Source organism: Nannospalax galili, unplaced genomic scaffold, assembly GCF_000622305.1.
Source record: "Nannospalax galili isolate Female #2095 unplaced genomic scaffold, S.galili_v1.0 scaffold413, whole genome shotgun sequence".
Taxonomy (NCBI): Eukaryota; Metazoa; Chordata; class Mammalia; order Rodentia; family Spalacidae; genus Nannospalax; species Nannospalax galili.
Genome location: NW_008333889.1, coordinates 3,059,597 through 3,082,037, shown reverse-complemented (window position 1 = coordinate 3,082,037; position 22,441 = coordinate 3,059,597). Strand labels below are relative to the sequence as shown.

General features: G+C 34.8%; 1 protein-coding gene across 2 annotated transcripts in view; it reads left to right on the top strand.

Moving 5' to 3' along the window:
* Kcnd2 (potassium voltage-gated channel subfamily D member 2) overlaps positions 1-22,441 on the top strand; it is a 553,215-nt gene that overhangs the window by 28,172 nt on the left and 502,602 nt on the right. The window lies entirely within an intron of this gene.

Below are 22,441 nucleotides of genomic sequence, written 5' to 3'. Positions count from 1 at the left end.
GTTCTTTTTCAGGGTAGTAATTATGACCCTTCTTTGACTTTATTTCACGGGAGTTAACCTTATTACACTAGTCAAACATTACCCTGTGAAGTGTTTGCCTAATTCTCTTTTTGCCTTGATTTGGATCATCTGAAATTAATTTCACCAGAGGAGAGTATAATGGATGCAGGACACACCAGATATGACATCAGTAATTTTTATCCTAGAATTGAGCCTTGGTGCACTGGCTCTGTATCAGTCTTGTGATAAAACAGTAGTTCTTTTATTTTCACTTGCAATACTATAAAGTCTCTTTAGTGCTTCTTTTCTTACACTGTTGATCTATGCTACTTAAGAATAAGTTGTGGGGCTAGAGAGATGGCTCAGCAGTTAAAAGCACTAGCTGCTCTTGCAGAGGACCCAGATTCCCTTCCCAGCACCGAAATGGTGGCTAATAACCATCTGTAACTCCAGTTCCAGGGGCTCTGAAGCCCTCTTCTGATCTCTTCAGGCGTTTCAGGACATAGTAGCACTTACACACATGCCGATTGTACACTCACACACATAAAATAAAAATAAAAAAAGATAAGTTGTATCATATCTTTTAAATTTCTTAATGTACTTCATTGTTGAGCTAATAAAATATGCTGTTTGAGTGTTAGTTATCTATGTGGCTCATACATCATTAGGATAACTGTACCAAAAAACATAATCTATGCAATATTTCTTCTGAAGAATGCAACAAAGGAGTCTTATCAGTGAGAGGATATATCCAGATCATTGTACCTGAGCACCTACTCAGGAAAACCAGATGTTTAATCCAGAGGGGATGAGGAGAGAAGGATGAGCATATTACAGGTACTACATTATATTTGAACATCCTGGGCTATGCCAATCTGATGACTTTTCCCTTCACTGTCAAGATGGAAGAAGAAAAAGGGTCATACATACATGCCTTTCCCATTTCTAATTGTTTGATCAACTTCATTGAAATGTGAAGTACCAATAGTCTTCATCATCATTCTGGCTGCTGTCATTTAACGAATAATTATCCTGGTTATAAACCGAATTTATCTCTGCCTTACATAAATAGTGTTTGATTATATGTGAATCTTTAATACAGAATTATTTTTTATATTTCTGATAACCAGTATCACTCAGAAATGATTGATGTTTATTTTGTCATTGTTCAAAATGCAAATGCTGTATTATTTACATAAAACATAGGTTTGAAAATTATTTATGGTTGTCAAATTATTTATTGCATTATCTCTGTTGTAGAAAGTCATTCCATCTGATTACAGTTAGTTATATATGAAATAAAATGACATGATTATAAAATACAGAAGACCTTTTCATTTACCTTAATATTTAGTATACATGAAGATTATAAAACATGGTTTCAGAATTAATTTTCTAAACATTATTTTCAACTTGATTAAAAGTTATTTCTATGATGAAGGAATTTTCAAAAAGCATTAATGTGGTAAATATTTAAAGAAAATATGCTTGTTAGGTAAATGATGTGGAATGTAATGTAAAGAATGTGCACATGAAAGTGCAGGTGCACATACATATAGAAAACTTCTGTTGTGTAACTCTTCTTACTTATTGTATTCTTTTCTAAATTACAAAGTCTTGAAGGAAGGACCTGCCCCTAACTTGATTTGCTCTAATCTTTGAAGGCTGAATACATTCTTCCTCTGATTTCTGTTGGTTTTTGTGAAAATATGCAGCATTCTATTTATAAAGGGGAATTATCTTGACATGGAGATAATGATTTTCAGTATATAGCAATAAGAATTCATATTGAAGCCAAGGAAGCAAACTCAATAAAACATCACTTCAGTTCAGCTTCTGCGGCAAGAATGTTATAATGTTCTTTTTGAAGAGCTATTAGAAAATATCAAGATTCTGTTCTTTCATTTATTCAGCAAATATTTGAGTATCTACTCTGGGCCAGGCTCTTGCTAAATGTTGAGGATACAGATATTAATGAGGCATATTTTCCTTCCAGAATGAATATGTTAGAGTAGTCACACACATTCATGTAAATACACATACCTTTATTTCATATTACAATCTGAAAAAATATAGTAATGACCTTATGCTGGGAATTTATGGGAGACTAAGGAAGGACACTTAATCTAGTCAGACGTTTCATTGAATCTTTGCTGATGATGAGTCCTGAATGAATTATTTAAGAATGAATATAAGCTATGAAGAGGAATTTGAATGGAAATTGAAAGACCATTCCAAAGGGAGGGGATAGCAAAAACAAAGGAATGGGTAGTGCATTTTAGCAAAAATGTAAACATTAGGAATTATATGTTTAATAGTTTCTATTAACTGAAGGAAAAAATTGACATGGAGTCTGCTGTTTATGCCTAATAATAACTTTATAAAATCTGTTTAATTTTTATATCTGTTTTCTAGATGAGGTAGTGCATCCTTGGTCTAAATGTAGACAGGCTGAGTTTCAGACAGGAGGTCTATTCCTATCCATTACCTTTTGTAATGAGCACCTCTACACAGTAAGTTGGGATGTTCCAGTGATTCAGAGTGCATTGATGCTGATTGTTCCCGAAGGGAAGATTCAGAGACCACTGGGTCAGATGACCCACAATGTGGGTGTCTAGTAATTTTTGATGTATCCTTGAGTACAGCATTATGAGCTACAGAAATTTGACTTTTAATGCAGAATACTAAACATTTCATTTTACTTTTCACACATTGAAAAGGTTGGCATATCTTTTTCACTATTGGGAAGAAATATAGTCTTTCAGTTTTCTTTTGGCAACTTCAGGATTGCATTTGTGTACAGGATATAAGAGAGTGGAGTGACAGTGTGGTGACGCACACTTCATTACAACATTCAGGAGGCAGAGGCAGCAGATCTAACAGAACGAGGCCGGCTTGGTCTCCATAGTGAGTTCCAGGACAGCTGGGTCCAGGGAGACCCTGCCTCTTAAAAAAAAATCAAATAAAATCACCAAAATAAAAAATAAACACAAACAAAAGAAAGTGAAGTATTCCATTTGAGAATGAGATTTCTTCCACATTGGAAAGGTGCATTTTATATATCATGGGTTTTGAATTGAAGTGTTTAAGGTCATTCTCATAAATGTGACTTTTGTTCTTCAAGTTTTATAGTTTCTCATACCTGAGGATTTAAGTTTAATTCCTAGGACTAAGGATTCAGGAACTTTCTCTTTAACTTAATATCTTTAAAATGAGTTTCACTTAAAAATGGAATGACATTTTGGATATGCTAAATGAGATAATACTATCATTGTTCTTGATAATGACATTTTAGCATACATTTTCTATTAATTGTTGCTTAGATTTAGGTATGCAATATCTTTCCCTTTTAGAAAATATGTCTCAATAGCTGTCTATATTATGGTCATATTTGAAAATCAATTGTTGATTTGAAGAAAAACCTCTAGTTCACACTAAAATCATCTAAGAATCAATTATCCCTGTTATATACAGCACATAAATTTGGAAATAACTATAAATTTCATATTGTGCTTAAAATAGTTGCTGAAAGAAGTAGTTTTCCAACACTTAGAGAGATGAGGAATCAACATTTGCCATTGGAATGGTCTTTGGATCTGTTGGCTGTGCTGGTAGAAACCAGTGCCAGACCTGGAAATGAGACATCAATAAAAAATGTCGAGAATGAACAATTAGAATGCCCAAACTCTAAACTCTTCTTCCACAAGCAATTATTTTCTAAGAATATTTTAAGCTGCTGGGTTTTGTAGAGATGAAAAGGAAAAAAAGATTCCATTGCTCATTTTTAAATTTAGACTTGGCATTTTCATGGTGATATTTTAAAATCAGATTATTTTAATGTAATTTCTGTGAATCAATACTATATATTTCAGAAACTCGATTTTCTCTGACATTTCTACTCATTACTGTTTGTGCATAGTTTCTATTTCTTGTGGATTTTCAAGCCTCTCATGTTCTGAATGAAATACTTTGGGGCCTTTTTGGAGGTGATATTTGCCCCGTGAAGCAAAGATCATTGTAAAAGTGTTAGTCCGTATTTTAAAATTAGCACTTTCTCCATGCATGCTGATGATATAATTTAGCTTAGTGCTCTACTGTGGAACTTGATGAGAAAGTGCATGTACTTTATGCTTTCCATTTACTACAATAGCTACTAGCAGTCATGACCATTGAGTATTTGAAATGTGGCAGGGATAATTGAAGAGCTGGGTTATTACTCTTATTTACTATTAATTATTTTAAGTTTTAATTGTCACTTTTAGCTAGCAGATATGTTGAGTAGATAAGTTCTAGTTATTATGTGTTAATGCTTTGGCTAGTAAGATTATGTATTTCTAAAGGCACATAATAACTTTGGCCTGTACCCTCACATAAAGGTATGGTCTTCATATATAGGTATGACAGGCCTCTACATGGCAGTCTTTTCTGGGGTGATTTCATTTTTGTATTGGAATAATGATTATGACAAGAAGTTATTTAACTAGCATTAAAATCATATTACTACTCTGTGTAATAATGAATCAACAAATCTTCATAAGGAGAAAGACAAGAAGTTTGAAATGCACCAAATCCACTGACTAAAATCATCTGGATTTTTTTACTTTTCAGTCTAGCTATTTAGTCATTGATGGATTCCTGATTTTAATTTGAATATTCAGTGTGATTTGGATGATGGATGATTTGGATGACTTCCTTAGGCAGCCATACATTTCTAGTGTTCCTGCTAATGATGTCTAAAAATAAGTGTTAAGGACTAGTCCTCCAAAGTTTTCTGTGACAAAGATTTTGATTTAAGCATTTCTTTTAGTTTTGGCATTAATAATTCCAAAATAATATTTTTTAGAACAAAGTAAATAATATTTCTTTCAAAACCTAATTTTGGTGAAACTACATGGAAAACTAAGAGCCATTTTTCTCCTACTCATGAAAATTAATAATAATTTAGCAGTATTATTAGAAAGTATAACCCTTACATTCTGTCTGCTGTGTCTATAGGTTCTTACTTAATCATCAATACCCATAAAGGAGTTGAGGAAAAATTCATTGGTAACTAGAATCTCTGCCATTTACCTTTCTTGTTATTGTTTTGCTATGCTTTGTTGTTGTTTTCTTAATCATTTTGGTATTTTGGTAAAAAAAAAACAGTTAGGCAAATCCCTTTCCAAGATATTAGGAGGCAGTGAGTTTGGCTCCCTACGGAGACTGTCCTAGCTGTGGAGTAGATGTCAGGCTTCCTTTTCTCTATCCTTCCCTTTCTCTTTCACTCCCCTCATTACATTTACTCTGAATATTTCCTTGAATTAGAATTAGGATTTTACTGATTTTCCTTTGAACTCAGTATTCCAGAGCTTCTTTGGCAATTTCTCCCTCAGGGTCACAGGCATCTTTGTGTGTGTGTGTGTGTGTGTGTGTGTGTGTGTGTGTGTGTGTCTGTCTGTCTGTCTGTCTGACTGTCTGTCTCTGTGTAGGTGCATATATATGTGTGGGTGTGCTTGTATTTGCCAAAGGAGAAAGTTTGGTATCATACCTCAGAAGTTCATTTTGATTTTTGAGATAAGGTCTCTTATTGAGGTCTGGAGTTCACAGATGAGGCAAGGCTGTCTGGGCAATGAGCTGACAGTGATTCATTAGCCTCTGCCTCCCCTCTTAGCACCCAGCTTTCACCCTTGTGTTCTGGAGAGTAAACTAAGGTCTTTTTTCAAGTCAAACACTTTATTGACTGAACTATCTTCCAAGCCTGAGTCACCTGAGTCATGGGCTTCTCTATCTGGGTCTCTGATGAATTTAAAACATGGTTTGCTTTTATGGTCATTGTGGCTAACTGAGCTCTAGATTTGGTATCCGTACTCCAGATTAAGATAAAAGAAACTAAATGGCAAAGTGATAAGCTAGTCTCCTAGAATAAATGTCATAGCATTTGCCATGCCAAATTGTTATTTTTAAGGTTAAGTATGCTCATGTATACCTGCTGTGTTGCTTTAGATGTTTCTGGTAGAGGAATGAAACATAGATCCAAATGACAGTAAAGTTTCTTTTAAAGATTAATAGTGAACTAAATCTTCGTGGAGAAATAGACAATTATTTTTGGCACATTTAGAACTATTTTTAAATATACAGAAATCTACATGTAAAAGAAAAACTCCTGCCAAGGTTTCAGATTTTAGGTTGTAGTCAGGATAATTTTAAGAATGAACCAGTGTAGGGGGCTGGAGAGATGGCTCAGTGGTTAAGAGCAATGGCTGCTTTTGCCGAGGACCCGGGTTTGTTTCCCAGCACCCACATGGTGGCTATGAACCATCCTAACTCCAGTTACAGGGGAATCTGAAGCCCTCTTCTGATCTCCGCAGCATTGCATGACATGGGTGCGCTCAGATACATGCAGGCAATACACTCATACACATAAAATAAAATAATAAATAAAATATTTGTAAAAAGAATGAACCAGTTTAAAAAGTGTTAGTCCTCCCGTTGGGACAATGACTGTAAGTCCTGAGAAGGCTTACTCAATACGGAACAAATTTTTCTTTTAGAATAGTTTAGAAAATATTCATTTTACTAGGTTAACTTAAGTAAGAATGGTCTAGTTTTTGTCAGTAGGAGACTTATAATATAATTTCATTGTGTTGTATCCAGACAGTAAGAAGCATATAATAAGGAAACTCAAATCCTAAGATGAATTCCTTGTGACAAACACATGAATGAATTAAAGTATCTGTACTGGAAGAGAGGATCCTAAGTACACATGCTAACACTGAGCACTGGCTTTTTTATTCTGTTTGCTGACTGGACAGAAAGAGCCTTTGGACTGTGATTCAAGAAAAACAGTTAAGCTGTTTCCATTTGTAGATTATGTGAAGAATATTTTCTGTCTTTAATATGTATAGTGACTATGAATCTACTTAAAAGAAAGAAAATTGGATGGTGAAAATGTGCTATGAATACATTTTCTTTTAAAAGCTATTTTTATATTGGATGAATTGTAATCATAGTCTCATCACTTTATAGACATTAATTATAGTTGCAGTAAAATTCTTCATTGTCTTCAGGAAACTTAACCTTTATTTTCTTCCCCAGAATCCAAGTTCCCAAAGTTATCCATTAAGCATGGCTAGCATATTATACAAGACCCACACTAATATAATTTCAGAGCTTTTATGAAAAGAGATTATTGAGTTTTTGGTGGGACATTGAGAGAGGATTTCATTATATAGCCCCAGCTGCCTTGGAACTGACTATGTATCCTATGTAGACCATCCCAGGCCTGCCTTGAACTCACAGGGATCTGCCTGCCTCTGCCTCTAGACTGCTAGGATTAAAGGTGGGTACCACCATATCTGGCTTTTACTTACTTTTTAAATAAAAATGAATAGTGAACTTTTAAGTTGGACAATTGATGTTTTGTATTAATATATTCATATTTATACTAGCACAATTATAAAATAGAGTAGTTGATTGTTTAAGGGAGAAAGAAATTCATGAAGGCAAAAGTCCTTGGGCCTCATGGAGAAGTGCTAGATATATATCTTAGTGGTAGAATCCTTGCTTAACATATGTGAAGCTTTGCATCAATCTTTAGTACAGAAATGAAAAATGATAATAAAAGACCCTAAATAATTGGTTTATATTTGGAAGGATGACTTCTACACAGCAATCAAACAACAATTAACAATAACTGAAATTTCATAATATTAACTGTGTACAAAATTCTATGTTAAATGTTTTATATAAATTACCAGATTGATTTTTAGAACAAGACTCTGTAGGAAGCTGGTATTGTTATTATGATAATTCTTTTTCATATAATCAGTGTCACTCTCACTTCTATGTAGGATCGTGGAGATTGTCTCAGCAGATATTAGGATGTTTTGAGCAATATATTTATAAATGAAGCAACCATAAGTATAATCCACAGTAAAGAAATGAAGCAAAATTTGTTGTCTTGTAAATGTTTTTTTGTGGTTGTTGCCAGGTTGTTTGAAGTTATGTTTAAGTTTGTAAATGTAGCAGCTTTAAAATCTTTAAGGATTTGGGAAGTTCTTTTAATTTTAATAAACTGAATTATTATTTCTGCCAACCCATTTATTTCTACAGCTTTCTGCTTTCATTTAAAACATATTTTATTATTTTTATTTTATGTGTATTAGAGTATTACCTGCATGTTTGTAAGTGCACCCACGCTGTGCAATACTATGGAGTTCAGAAGACAGTGTTAGGTTCCTTGGAACTGGAGTTACAGACAGTTGTTAGCTGTCATGTAGGTGCTGGGAACTGATCCCTGGTCTTCTGCAAGGGCAGCCAGAGCTCTTAACTGCTGAATCGCCTCTCCAGCTCCCTGTCTACTTTCTTTAAAAATAAACACTATGAACATTGCCACCATTTCGGTCATGTAGCCGGGCAGCCGAGTTTCTTCTCAGGTTTAATTTTTATAAACATCTGAGCTACTATTTCATCAAAATTGTAGCTGTAGAGAGTATATGAGCTTTTTCAACTTAAAATTGTTGTGCAAGCTACACAGTTAAATTTGTCATTTTTATAAACCAACATTCAGGTAAATAATTTAACTTGAATATAACAATTAATTAATTAATTAATTAGAAACAAAGACACATGTCCTGCCAACCATTGAATGGGATACCTGAGTAGTAGAAAGTGTAGGAATGAAACAGGTAACTGCTACAACTACTTTATATGCAAAGGTATATTTATTGAAATAACATGTATTATTTACATATTCCTATACTGTGTCTTTCATTTCTAAACATACTTTATTTTACTTGTCACAATCTGGAATCCAAAGCTAAAAACAAATATAAATTTTGATGTGTTGCTATAATTTATCTCCATCATATATCTATATATAAAGTGGATAATGCAGAGAACTGTTTACCTAATTCACCTATCATAATTAATATCACTATTGAATATTGCCTAAAAGTACAAACAGCTTCTGTAACTGTTTATCCAATTACATTATCCCCACTGTAGAATTATTGAACTATTGCATAAAGTATGCACGTTGATACTACATAATACAGCGCACAAATTATTAAATGAATTTGAAAAATATTTTGTGCATGCTTTGCATATTTGAGTCTGCAAGAGTTATAGGAAAATAGCTCTTGGTTTCACTTCATACCATATAATATGGTATTGCTCCTGTTAGGACCCATATGTAAGCAGTATTTCAGAGCATCTCTCTGAACCAAGAACATTTTCAGTGCTCTTATGTGGGCTGGCTTTTAACCATCCCAGTGCCCAAACCAGTTGTACAGAACGAATTATGAATTTAGAGAGCTCGCGTAGATTCTGGAGTTTAACTAGTCTAATGTTTTTATTAAATATGTGAGAATAATGATATCTAATAATGTGAAGTCTGCAAGGTCACAGCTTATCAGAGATAGAAAGAACTTGAAAGAAAGACATTAGAAACTCAGCACTCCCTTCCCTTTTCTAAATTTTATATAACTCGAAGTTCTTTTGCCAATGAATTACATTTTGTGTGACAGACGCTTGTTATAAATCAAAGATGGGAGATAAATATTACAAGTCAAATGTGTCTGGAAAAAAACTGTATTTGTGAAACAACATTTCCATAGATTACAACAGGGACAAATGATAAAATTGCTTCATAAAGGGAAAACTGCAATATTGGAGAAAGAATAGATTATTCCTACAGCTATAATCAAACTCATCTATAATTTTGAAGTCACTGTAAGTCTTACTTCTGTATATGGTGAAGTAACAAACAGATGATTTTGGCCAAAGTAACACAGAACACTATTTCCAAATATAGCCACTATTTTCCCATTTTGGAAGAAGTTTAAGGTTAAAGATAAAAATCATTAAATGATAATCTTCACAAACTCAGAGAAGTTGTTATGCAGCATATCTGTTTTCTCCTAGATATATTGTTTTAAATAATTTTTAGTTTCCAAAGTAAAATTTAAAAGAGTCATTTGATGACTTTTTGTCAGGACAAAAGTTTTTATTTTGGCAGGATTAGTAAAGATGCATTTTACATTTGTAGCTTCTCTTCTGATTGTCTATACAAGCCTGCATATCCATTTGAATATTCTAAGATTTAGAACTATTTTCAAGGACATTGATCAGAGTAACAGAAAATAACGTTCACCTCTGCATTCCTAAGTATCTTTAGATTGTATAAAAAAGAGAGTATACTTTCTGTACTTTCTGCATTTATTGTGAATGTAAATATTCTTCTTCTGTGTGTCAATGTCTCAAAGTGGCTGTATGAATGAATAACTGTAAATAGTGATCTGACTTTAAAAAAAGTACCATAGGAGCCTTGTCATTTCATTCTGTTTAGTTGTTAGAAGGATTAAATATCCCTAAGCATATGAAACAGTTACATACCAGGTATCGAGTAAGGACTCAATTTCCATAGTTTTTATTTGTGGTGGCAGTGGTATCCTTAGTTGTTGTATTAGTAATGTTTTAATTAATAATGTTTAATTAATAATTATTAATTTAATTAAAAATGTTTAATTATGTTTTGGAAGAAAGCTTCCAAACATATTCTGAAGCATCTTGAGAAATTAAACTTGTCTTCATAACACATGAGAATACCTTTTATCACCCGGTCTTCTATATCAGTCTATAGCTCATCAAGTGCTATCGGGTGCTGCTCCCAGATCTTTTTGCCTTTAGTTTGTACCTTTGATATATAATGAAATATAAAGCATGTCTTCATAATCATTGTTCAAATAGAAGCACTGATGATTGGCACATTTGCAAGCAGAATATGTTCAGCCCTTTGAAACAATTTTCTCAATGATGTAAAAAATAAGGGAAATTACATCTTTTTCCTGGGACCCCTTAAAGATACTGACATACACCCAAGTTCTGCAACTGTGAGCACTAGACAGTAGCATCAGCTTTACCAGACACTCTCTTGAGGATCTGGGATTTCTCCCAAATGCCTGTGTGTTAAAGGTTTGATCCTTGGCCTTCATGCTGTCATGAGTTGATAGACATTTAAGAGTTGGAGCTTGGTCAGAGGAACTTAGGGGATGCACTTTAAAGGGATATTGTGACCTGGCTGCATTGCTCAGGTTTTGCGTCTTGGTCAGGATAAGGTGAATAGCTAGTATGACTGTATACAGCCATCATGCACTGCCTTACTACAAGACCCAAAGCAGTAACCCAGATGACTCTGGACAGAAAACCCCAAATATGTGGACCAAAATAAACCTTTCTTCTTTTCAATTTGATTCATCTGAAGTGTTCACTGAAGTAATGGAAATGTAACACACCTAGCAACTTGTCAGAAATGCTAACTCACATGCTCCAAACAGACTGTGTTTTAAACTCTGGAGGTGGTTTCCATCAATCTGCTCAAAGCACTCAGCTTATTCTGATGCCAGTTAAGGTCAAAAAGCACTGAAATATAAATTGACAACTGCCTCCTCTCACGCATTCAGCTCCTCCCCCTCATCCTCTCTCACTCTCTTCCCTTATCTTCCCCTTGTTTGCTTCCATCATCTCTCTCTTCCTTTCCTTCTTTTGGTTCCTTCTTTCTTCTACTGTGAATTAGAGAGTGATACTAGTCCCAGCATTCTCAAACTAGAGAAACTGGTTAATCTCACTTACTCATCTGGTACCTAAGAAAGCCTGCACGAAGAAAATTCATACCTACCATTCTGCGTAGCCAAGCAAGTTTTACTGCAGCCTGTCTCTGCTGAGATGCTGGAATGCTCTTGAAAAGCTTTCTACCATTGTCAATATTATTGTCCTTGGAGATATTTTTTCTCTGAATATAATAGAATATCAAAGCTTACTGATTCAATCTTTCATGCTTCAAATCCACATGCTGTTCTATTCTAGGACAAAGACTGCTATTTCTTTATTATTAAACAAGGAATTGGTCTTTCTTGCTATAATTAGTTATATCAGCTTTCACTTCGAAGGAGTAGTAATTTTCTGAACCAGAGCTTTGCAAAGTATCAAGAAAATAATTTTATGAGTGACCTTTTCAGGAGCATGAGAATTATGAGACTGTAGGTTCTGCTTAGTTAAAAAAAAAGTGTTCAAGTTAAGCAAGTCATAAATTCATATACTTTCCATTCCTTTCTTGTGGCACTTACTATGATGCTGCTATGATATTTTATCTCACATGAAGCCTTCCTAAGTTGTTAAGGTGCAAGGTAAATTATAAAACTAGTCAATGTGGCAATAAGAAAATTTAGCAGGTGATAGATTTTCAATTCAGAAACATGAGCTTTATCCGTAATCTTAAGAAAGCCATGTTAAAGCTTTAACTGTGTTTTTACTTCTTAATTCACTCTTTTATACACTGACCAACTTTTAAAACGGTTTCACTTGCATTTTCCTTCTCAATGCTCTCACTGGCTTTGTAAAGCCTTGTAGAATTCCTGTCTCTCTTTCAAACTTTCCAAAATATTTCTCCTCTAGAGTTCTATGTTGACATCTCATTACACTGCTAAATAAAACCAAGCATCACAGAAGTTTCCCAGTGGCATTCTACAGAATTAGTCTTTACAAACACTTAGGAATCAACTTCGTTATTGCTAACTAAGTTTTGATTGTTGAGTAAGGTCTCGGCCTTCTCATTGAGGGGAATTTTTTTAGAAGTTGGACAGTGCTGAGATTTTAATAAGCGAATGGGATGGATTAAGAAAATGATATGTCAGGAAAAATTTCGGTCCACTTGTGATTCTGAAAAAAAATTGTGCGTCATGACAATGTTTCTCATGTGTGTACATAAGTGTTACAATTAAATAGTCAAGATAAAATAAGTAGAATACTTATGCTTCTGTTTAGCATTTATTTTCTATTAAACTTAAGGCATTGGAGTTATTTAACTTTATTGTTTACTATTAAGAAATTTCAGTGATGTGAGCTGGGTGTCGTGGCACATTCCTTTAATCCCAGCACACAGGATGTTGAGGCAGGTGTATATGAGTTCAACGTCAGCCTAATATACCTGTTGAGTTCCAGACCAACCAGTGCTACATAGTGAGACTCTCTGAGAAACAAATTTCAGTAATGTTGTGGAAATTTTGGATGACTTTAATGAGTTTAAACTATATTTGTTGATGTGGTTGAAGTCCAGTTGGATATGTCACAGTTATTTAGTGTAGTTTGTTCTAAGTAATAATCTATACTACCTAGATGTTGCTATTATTCATTGGGCTGAATTTTAGAAATGGGAACATTATGCAGTCAAATGACCAAGTCAGACAGTATCTATTAGATACTTTTTATGAAATCTCCAATTTTTGATTTATGCCCAAAGATGTATTCTATCCATTTCAACAAGAAGAGAGAACACATCACGTTTACAAAATCTTAACTGTTGAATATTCCTATGAGGAAATAGAGATAGTATCTCAAACGAGTTAATAAACTATGATCAAATGTTATATCAACCTTTGCCGCATTAAACATAGTGGCTTAAAATAATTTAAGCTTTGATTCTGAAGGCTCATAGTTGTTCTGATCTGGGGCAGACTGGCCTGTTGTTCAGACTTGCTCTATGTCGTTTTTTATGGTCAGTTGGTGGATTGTTTGCGACTGTTGAGTCTGAGGCAGGTTCAGAAGAAAGATGGGGAACACAGGGGCTTTTCTTCACACATTCTTTCTCCTGTGTGCTAGCCAGGATTTGATCACATGAAGTACAGAATTCCTGTGAGAGTGGATGCCAGCAGAGCCTTGTCATATGTCCATATATTCTATTATACAAACCAAGTATGATTCTCGAATCAGATTCCCTGAGAGAATTACATCCTGTCTCTTGATAGGAGTGTCTCAAAATTATGGAAAGGGACTTCAATATAGAAAGGGAATAAGCCTTTTACCACAAGTATTATGAGATTTTCTTAAGTTAGTTGGTTAAGAAGTTATTATACCCATTAGATTCTCCCAAATGAGGAAATTAAAGGGGTCAGAAATCCTACATCTTTTTAAGCTAATTGACAGTGCAAATAGGACTGACTAGGCCTGAGTCTCACAGATGGCAAGGGTGAGTCTCTGTCCAAGCAAAGTTGTCCTGGTCAGGTGTGCAGGATGATTAGTGTCCAATGACTCAAGGGCCAACACACGGCCAAATGCAGGCAAGAGAGGATATGAAGAGGTTACACACTGCTAGTGCCGGGGGTGGGGGGCAGGGGGCAGGATGAATTAAAAGAACAAAGAAAGAGCAGCATTCAAAAATCTAAGACACATCTAATGTTTGGAATTTTGAAATGTCTCTCTTATTTTGCTTAAAAGTACTACAGTAAAATACAGCCTCAAGCAAATTAGTTTTCTCTAGATTTGGCAAGCTCTTAAAATGATCTTGCCTTTAGAAAGCTGGCTTCATGACTGTAATATCTTCTTGGTTAATTTTTCCTTTGATCAGAATTAAGTGACCCTCCTTATCTTTTCTGATTAGTTTTACTTTTAAGTTTATTTTGTCTGATATGAGAATTGCAACCTCTACTTTTTTCTTAGTGTCATTTGCTTGGAATATTCTTTTCCATCCTTTCACCTTAGGGTGGTGCCTGTCCTTGAAGGTGAGATAGGTGTCTTTCAGATAGCAAAATGATGAATTTTATTTCTTAATCCATTCACTTATCCTGTGTCTTTTGAAAGGGGGGTTCAGTTTATTGATATTTCAAGTTATTATTGAAAGATGCGCATTGGATGCCATCCTTTTGATTGCTGTTTACATTCTTTGTCTAATTTTGTGTTTCCTCAATTACACCTTTATTTATTTTCTTTTGTTGCCCCTGGGGTATAGTTTTTCCTTTTTCTGTTCTTCGTATTGCTTCAAGTATTCTTTGAAGGGCTGGTTTTGTGGATGTGTTTTCTTTCCCCTTCAACTATAATAGACATTTTTGCTGGGTAGAGTATTCTGGGCTGGCATCTATTGTCATTTAGAACTTGAAATACCTTGGTCCAGGCTCTTCTGGCTTTCATAGTTTGCACTGATAAGCCAGTTATAATTCTGATAGACTTTCCTTTATATGCGATTTGTTTTTCTTTTGCTGCTTTCAGTATTCTCTCTTTATTCGACACATTTGGTGTTTTTACTATGGGGAGTTTCTTTTCTTGTCCTATTTGGTGTTCTATGTGCTTCTTGTATTTGTATGGGGATGTCTTTCCTTAATTTTGGGAAATTCTCTCCTACAATCCTGTTTAAGATCTGGTTAATACCATTAACCTGAAATTCTTCTCCTTCCTCTATGCCTGTGATAGGTAGATTTGGTCTTTTCATGGTGTCACCTTGGGTAGAGTTCTTGACCTCTAGAATAATAAGATGAACCCTTAAATGTGGAAGAATAATGATTTTATGACAGAGTTATTTGAACATGGTTGGGATGGCAGATAAAACACTGACAGTTAGTAAACTTGTAGGACAAGGAAATGTTTTATCTCTTGCATTCATGGTTTTCTTCTTACAGTTTCTCCACCAAGAATTGTGTCCTTTGCCTTAATGTAAGAAATCATGTGCTTTTGTGGACACATTTCAGTGTCTCTTCTGTGAAAGTCACTGAGACAATGCCTCAAAAATTTACACATAATGACTTCAGCCAACTTAGTCTGATTTAATTGTGTTCATTTCTCAACCCCAAATAAGATTTTTGTTGTTAAAATTCCTATTTTGATCAGTGATTTTTAGTCTTTGAATTTTTATGGGAATATATTTCTAGAAAATATTTGATGTTTTCAAAAAGTTAAAAGTTAATGACAACACAGTAAAGTTCAGAAGTAAAACTTGAAAAAGCAAGTAGAGATGTTAAAAAATATTGTCGCTATGCGTGCAGCTCACTAGTGAAGTTTCTTCTTACCAATCTGGAAAATATGAAGTACTTGTAAAATTTCTCTGACCTTATGAACCCAGGCTGTTAATCAGCTAATAATTACTAGATTCTTCAAAAATATTTTCTACAAAAATACCATGTCTATGTTCATAGAGAGAAATACCTTTTTCTGATTCTTGTTTTTACTCCAGAAAATTGCAAAACATGGTGGAACATAAAAACATAATGAAGGACAGATAGAGACAAAGGGCAAAAGAATCGAGATAAGCTAGGTGTTCGAGAAGAAAAACAGAATCCTGAAAACACTTTTTATGTTTATAGTTGTTTTATTTTCTAGAACATTTTATTTTCAGAATTGCTTTCAGATTAAGGATAATGAACAGAAAGTGAAAGTTGCACAGTTAAATTAGAAAATCATGAATCATGAGCAGCAGCCCTTAAAGTCAGGAAATATATGTAAAATACATTTAGAAAATCACATTTTATAAACATTTTCCTTATGAATTAATCCCAACTGCAGTGAGAGGAAGAAGTTCAGTTTTCTTCAATGGTATGGCCCCTGATAGGTTGACCATGTGCCAGTGGGTGGTCCATACCCCTGTGTATATGGGCAGCACAGATCTTCATTCAGTGGGCTATAAAGAACAAAAAGGAAATAAAACGATATTGGGGAGTCAGAGTGGAGCCTGGAAATGGTAATGGGAGGACTAGAGGGTTAATATGATCACAATACATTGCATGCATGAATGAAATTATGAGAGTTAGTAAAAACACATAAAAAGTAAAAGTATTAACTTTCTATCTGGATAGCCCATTGTTATAGATTTAGGTGATACTTGGGCTGATGGTACCGCTCAGTGTTCTACCTCCAGACTGTGATTCATGAGTATTGACATGTATAGAAGCCTTAGTCCATACAGCAACCACTTCAGAATAATTTTTTTTTCAATTTTAGAGCCCAGATGGCATTTAGAATTATATATTTTTTGTTGTTAATTATTTATTTAATAACCACATACTTAGAAGAAGCATTTCATTACAACAGCATTGACATATTCAATAACAATTTTCTGAGCTAATTTTTTTTTTAAATTTTTAGGTTTACAGTTGAATTATTACAGTTATACAATATTGTGCTCAGTATAAACCCTATAAGACATAAATTAAATGATGTTTTAACCTTTAAAAAGATCTCCATTTCATTATTAAAATACACAGTTTCATACAGAAAAATTCATTTTCAGCGCAAGTGATATTAAGATGTTTGCACATGCATTTCTAATCTCTATATATCTGATTATTGCCAGTGATAGTCGATTACTTTCTGAGCTCCTTGGCATCTGAGCATGGATATAGAGTCATCAGGTAGATTTCAATGGTAATGATTTTCACATCTACTAATTATTATTAATTTTTAATCATTTTTTTAAAGTTTTAATAACTACATGACTAGAAGAAGCATTTCACTACAGAGTTAACGTATTCAGTAACACACTCCAGAGCAAGAGTACATCTCTTTCACAAGTGGGTGAAAGTTTCTAGATTCACAGTTGAGTTAATACAGTAATACAATAGTGAACTCAGTATAAGCCCTATAAGACATAAAATTGAATGAGTTTTTTAACCTTTAAAAAAGATATCCATTTCATTTTAGAATATATTGTTCCTTGCAGAAAGACTCATTGTTTTCTCTACTAACACTGAGATGTTGGCACATGTATCTCTAATCTATATGCATCTGATTATTACTAGTCATAATCGGTTGCACTTGGATCCTAACGCATGTGTATGTCTATGAAGTCATCCGGTAGATTTCAATGGTAATGTTTATCACCTGTACTAATTAGCATGACGTAAATTTCCATGCTTCTTCCTCAAATATAATAAATTTGTTAAATTTGTTGATTTTTTATGTGTGTGTATATAACACAGAAAATCCCAAACCCTCTTATTAGACTATACACCCACTTCCCAGATGGCACCCTCCCATAGCCCCCTTCCCCCCGATAGAGCCCTTATACTCTGATATCCTGGCTCCTGCCCTCTGTGTTGTCAGCACCGACAGCCATTCCCCACTACTTGCCCTTCCATTGAATATAGTCAACCTAGCTAAAGGTCTTTGTTTTAGGAGGGTCAGCTGTTCTTCTTTAGCAGCAATCAGTTGTCAATACTCCTTTAGATAAGATTAGGGTCTGCTGTTCATTTTCCCAGTTCTATGCTGGGTTACAATTTCCGAGTCCCTTTGTTCACCCTTGCCAAGAACTCAGAAGAAGGTATCTCCTATCTGGCATTGTTGCTTATTATGTAGCCTTTGCTATGCATATGGACTCTTAAGAAATTTTATTGACCCCTTTAATCTTTGCTTATATTTTCCACTTCCATGGTTAAGGCCATATAGTTGGCTCAGTTAAACCAATTTATTTTTACTCTTAAGGTCTTTAAGAATCTGTTCCTTAGGGACCACATGGGCTTGGGAGGAGCCCCTGGCTCCTTTCTTTTACCAGTTCCACCTGTGTGAACATAAGTCAAATGTCCTACTCAACCATGGTTGGCTTCACTTGGAAGCATGGAGGAAGTGATTCCTCTATGTTGACCCTCCTCTTTGTAGACTGGACACTGGTTCAAATCAATCTGGTGGGGTCTCCTCAGCCTCCTTGATCAAGAGGAAAGGTGACCCACAACAACTACAGGACATTTTGAGAGATGCTCATAGCCCCCTGTAACTAGTCGACCTAAGAGGGCAAGGAGCAAAAACTGTCCTTTCTGTCCCTCTGACCAAATTAGTATAGGCCTCAAAGTATGTCTGTTAAACATCCAAGAAAGTTAGGTCCACCAGTCTGGTACTTTTAATTACTGTGTGTCATGTAGATAAATCTTGGGCAAAGACCAACTATTCTCAGATAAACCTTACCTAGACATGCATTTCTTGATCTGCTATGTGTAATTTGTCAGTAGGTTATAGGAGTAATATGGTTCCCTCTGGTTTTCAAAACTAGCTAGGCATTATTTATCTCTTGCATTGTCTCACCCCTCCACCATAGTTTTCCCACTTAAGGTGCCACCATTTTCCCTCTTTCTCCCTTAAAAATACCCTTCTCCTACAGTCCTACCTCTCTTGAGCTCCTTTCTCCTTATCCCTTAGGTTCCTTGTATACAGTTCCCTGCCCCCTCCCTTAAACTAACCCAATTTTTATCCATATCTCCCTTATTAAGGCCTGTTTCCTATTCTTCTCTTTCAGGTTCTTTCTTTCATTTACCTCCCTGTTTCCTTTCCATTTTCCTGGTTCCTGTAGTTATGTCTGGATACATACTCACTTATCAGGGTTTTGTTCTAGGATCCACATATGAGGGAGAACATATGTCAATTTTTATTGAGTCTGTGTTACTTCACTTAGTATAACATTTTCTAGTTCCATCCATTTACCTGCAAATTTCATGATTTCATCTTTCTTTATTGCTGAATAAAGCTCCATCGTATAAATGAACCACATTTGCGTTATCCACTTGTCAACTGAGGGAAGCTTAGGTTGCTTCCATCTCTTAGCTATTGTGAAAAGTGCATCAACAAACATGTATGTATAAGTGTCTCTGAAAAGAATGTGTTCTTTGGGTATATGTCCAGGAGTGGTATAACTGGATCAAATGGTAAGTTCATTTGTAGATTTTTAAGATTTCTACACACTGCTTTCCATAGGGGTTGGACAAGTTTGCAGCTGGACCAGCAGTGGATGAGTGTTCCCCTTTCCCAATATCCTCTCCAACATTTGGTATCCTTTGCTCTCTTGATCTTAGCCAGTCTGACTGGGGTAAGATGAAATCTTAAAGTGGTTTTAATTTGAATTTCCCTAATTATTAGTGATGTTGAACATCTTTTAAGATGTTTCATAGCCATCTTATTTCTTTTGAGAATGCTCTGTTCAACTCCTTAGCCCATCTTTAATTGGGTTGCTTCTTGTCTTGATTCTCTGTTTTTTGAATTCATTATATATTCTAGATATTAAACCTCTGTTGGATATGTCACTGGTAAAGATTTTCTCCCATTCTGTGGGTTTTCTGATTCCTTCCATGGTTGTTTCCTTTGGTGTACAGAAGCTTTTTAGTTTAATGAGGTCCCATTTGTTAATTCTTGACCCTGTTTCCTGAGCAATTGATGTCCGCTTTAGAAAATCCTTTCCTACACCTATTTCTTGTAGGTTTTCCCCAATGTTTTCTTCTAACAGTTTCAGTTTCAGGCTTTACATTGAGGTCTTTGATCCGTTTGAAATTAACTTTTGTGTAGGGTGAAAGAGAGGAGTTTAGTTTCATTCTTCTACAGGTGGAGATCCAGTTTTGCCAGCACTGTTTGCTGAACATGCTGTCTTTCCTCCAGTGAATATTCTTGGCCCCTTTGTCATAGATCACGTGGCTGAAATCATATTTAATCATACTTGGGCCTTCAATTTTGTTCCATTGATCTATGGGTCTATTTTTGTGCCAGTACCATGTTGTTTTTATGACTATAGCTCTGTAATACAGCTTAAAATCTGGCATAGTAATAACCCTGGCATTGCTCTTAGTGCTCAAAGTTGTTTTGGCTGAGTTCTTCTGTGCTTCCATATGAATCTTAGGTTGGTTTTTTCCAATTCTGTGAAAAATGTCCTGGGGATTTTGATTGGCATTGCATTGAATCTATAAATGACTTTTGGTAGGTTGGTCATTTTCACAATATTAATTCTTCCAATCCATGAATTTGGGAGGTCCTTCCATCTTCTGATGTCTTCCTCAATCTCTTTCTTTAATGATTTAAAAATTTCATTGTAGATCACTTTAATGTCTTTTGTCAGGTTTATTCTGAGATATTTTATTTTTTTGCAGCTATTGTCAAGGGGATAGTTCCCATGTACTCTTTCTCTGATTGCTTGTTATTGGTATATAGAAAGGCTGCAGACTATTGTAGGTTAATTTTGTAACCTGCCACATTACTGAAAGTGTTAATAATTTCTAGAAGTTTTATAGTGGAATTTTTGGCATTTCTTAGATATAATAACATATCATCTGCAAAAAGGATAATTTGGTCTCTTTTCCAATTACTATGCCTTTAATTTCCTTCTCTTGTCTTATTGCTCTTGCAAGAGTTTCAATTCAAGCACTATGTTAAAGAGAAATGGAGATAGTGGACAGCCTTGTCTGGTTCCTGATTTCAATGGGAATGCTTACAGTTTTTCTTCATTTAGAATGATGTTGCCTGTGGGTTTGTTATATATGGCTTTAATTATGTTGAGGTATGTTCCCTCCAGTCCAATTCTCTCTAGGAATTTGAACATAAATACATGTTCAATTGTGTCAAAGGCCTTCTCTGCATTGATTGAGATAACCATGTGGTTCTTGTCTTTGAACCCATTTATATCATTCATGACTTTTACTGACTTATGTATATTAAACCATCCCTGCATCTCTGGGATAAAGCCAACTTGATCATGGTGGATGATCTTTTTGATGTGTGGTGATACGTACTTTTGCACTTTTTGATGTGTGTGATACGTACTTTTGCACGTATCTTGTTGAGAATTTTTGCATCTATGTTCATTAGGGATATGGGTCTATAGTTTTCTTTTTTGTTTATATCTTTATCTGGATTTGGTATTAGAGTGATGCTGGCTTCATAGAAGGAATTTGGAAGTTCTCCCTCCATTTCTATCTTTTTGAATAAATTAAGTAGTATTGGATATAACTCTTCTTTAAATGTACAATAGAATTAAGCTCTAAATCCATCTGGTCCTGGACTTTTTTTAGTCAGGGGTTTTGTATTGCTGTTTCAATTTCTTTTTGTGATATGGGTCTGTTTAAGCTGTTTATCTCTTCTTGGTTCAGTTTTGGTGGTTCCCATGCATTTAGATATCCATTCATTTCTTTTAGGTTTTCAAATTGAGTAGCACATAGGTTTTTAAAGTATTCCCTTATAATGTTCTGTGTCTTTCTGGTGTCTGTTGTGATGTTTCCCCTTTCATCTCTGATTTTGTAATTTGGTGCTCTTTCTTTCTTTTGTTTAACTGGGCTAGTGGTCTGTCAATCTTGTTTATCTTTTCAAAGAACCAACTCTTGGATTCGTTGGTTCTTTGTATTGTTTTCTTTGTTTCAATTTCATTAATTTCTGCCTTGATTTTTGTTATTTCTTCTTGTCTGCCGGGTTTGGGTTTCGTTTGCTGTTGCTTTTCAATTTTCTTGAGTTGCAACATTAAGTCATTTATTTGTGTTCTTTCCAATTTTTTGATGCAGGCACTTACAGCTATAAACTTCCCTCTAATGACCGCTTTCAGCGTGTCCCAGAGATTTTGTTGTGTTGTATTGTCCTCTTATTTCTTCTTGTCTGCCGGGTTTGGGTTTCGTTTGCTGTTGCTTTTCAATTTTCTTGAGTTGCAACATTAAGTCATTTATTTGTGTTCTTTCCAATTTTTTGATGCAGGCACTTACAGCTATAAACTTCCCTCTAATGACCGCTTTCAGCGTGTCCCAGAGATTTTGTTGTGTTGTATTGTCCTCTTCATTTATTTTCAGGAATACTTTTATTCCTTTCTTAATTTCTCTTTTGACCCATTCATCATTCAGGAGTGTGTTGTTTAATCTCCATGTGTTCATGTGGTGATTAGGGCTTCTTCGGGTGTTGATTTTGAGCCTTA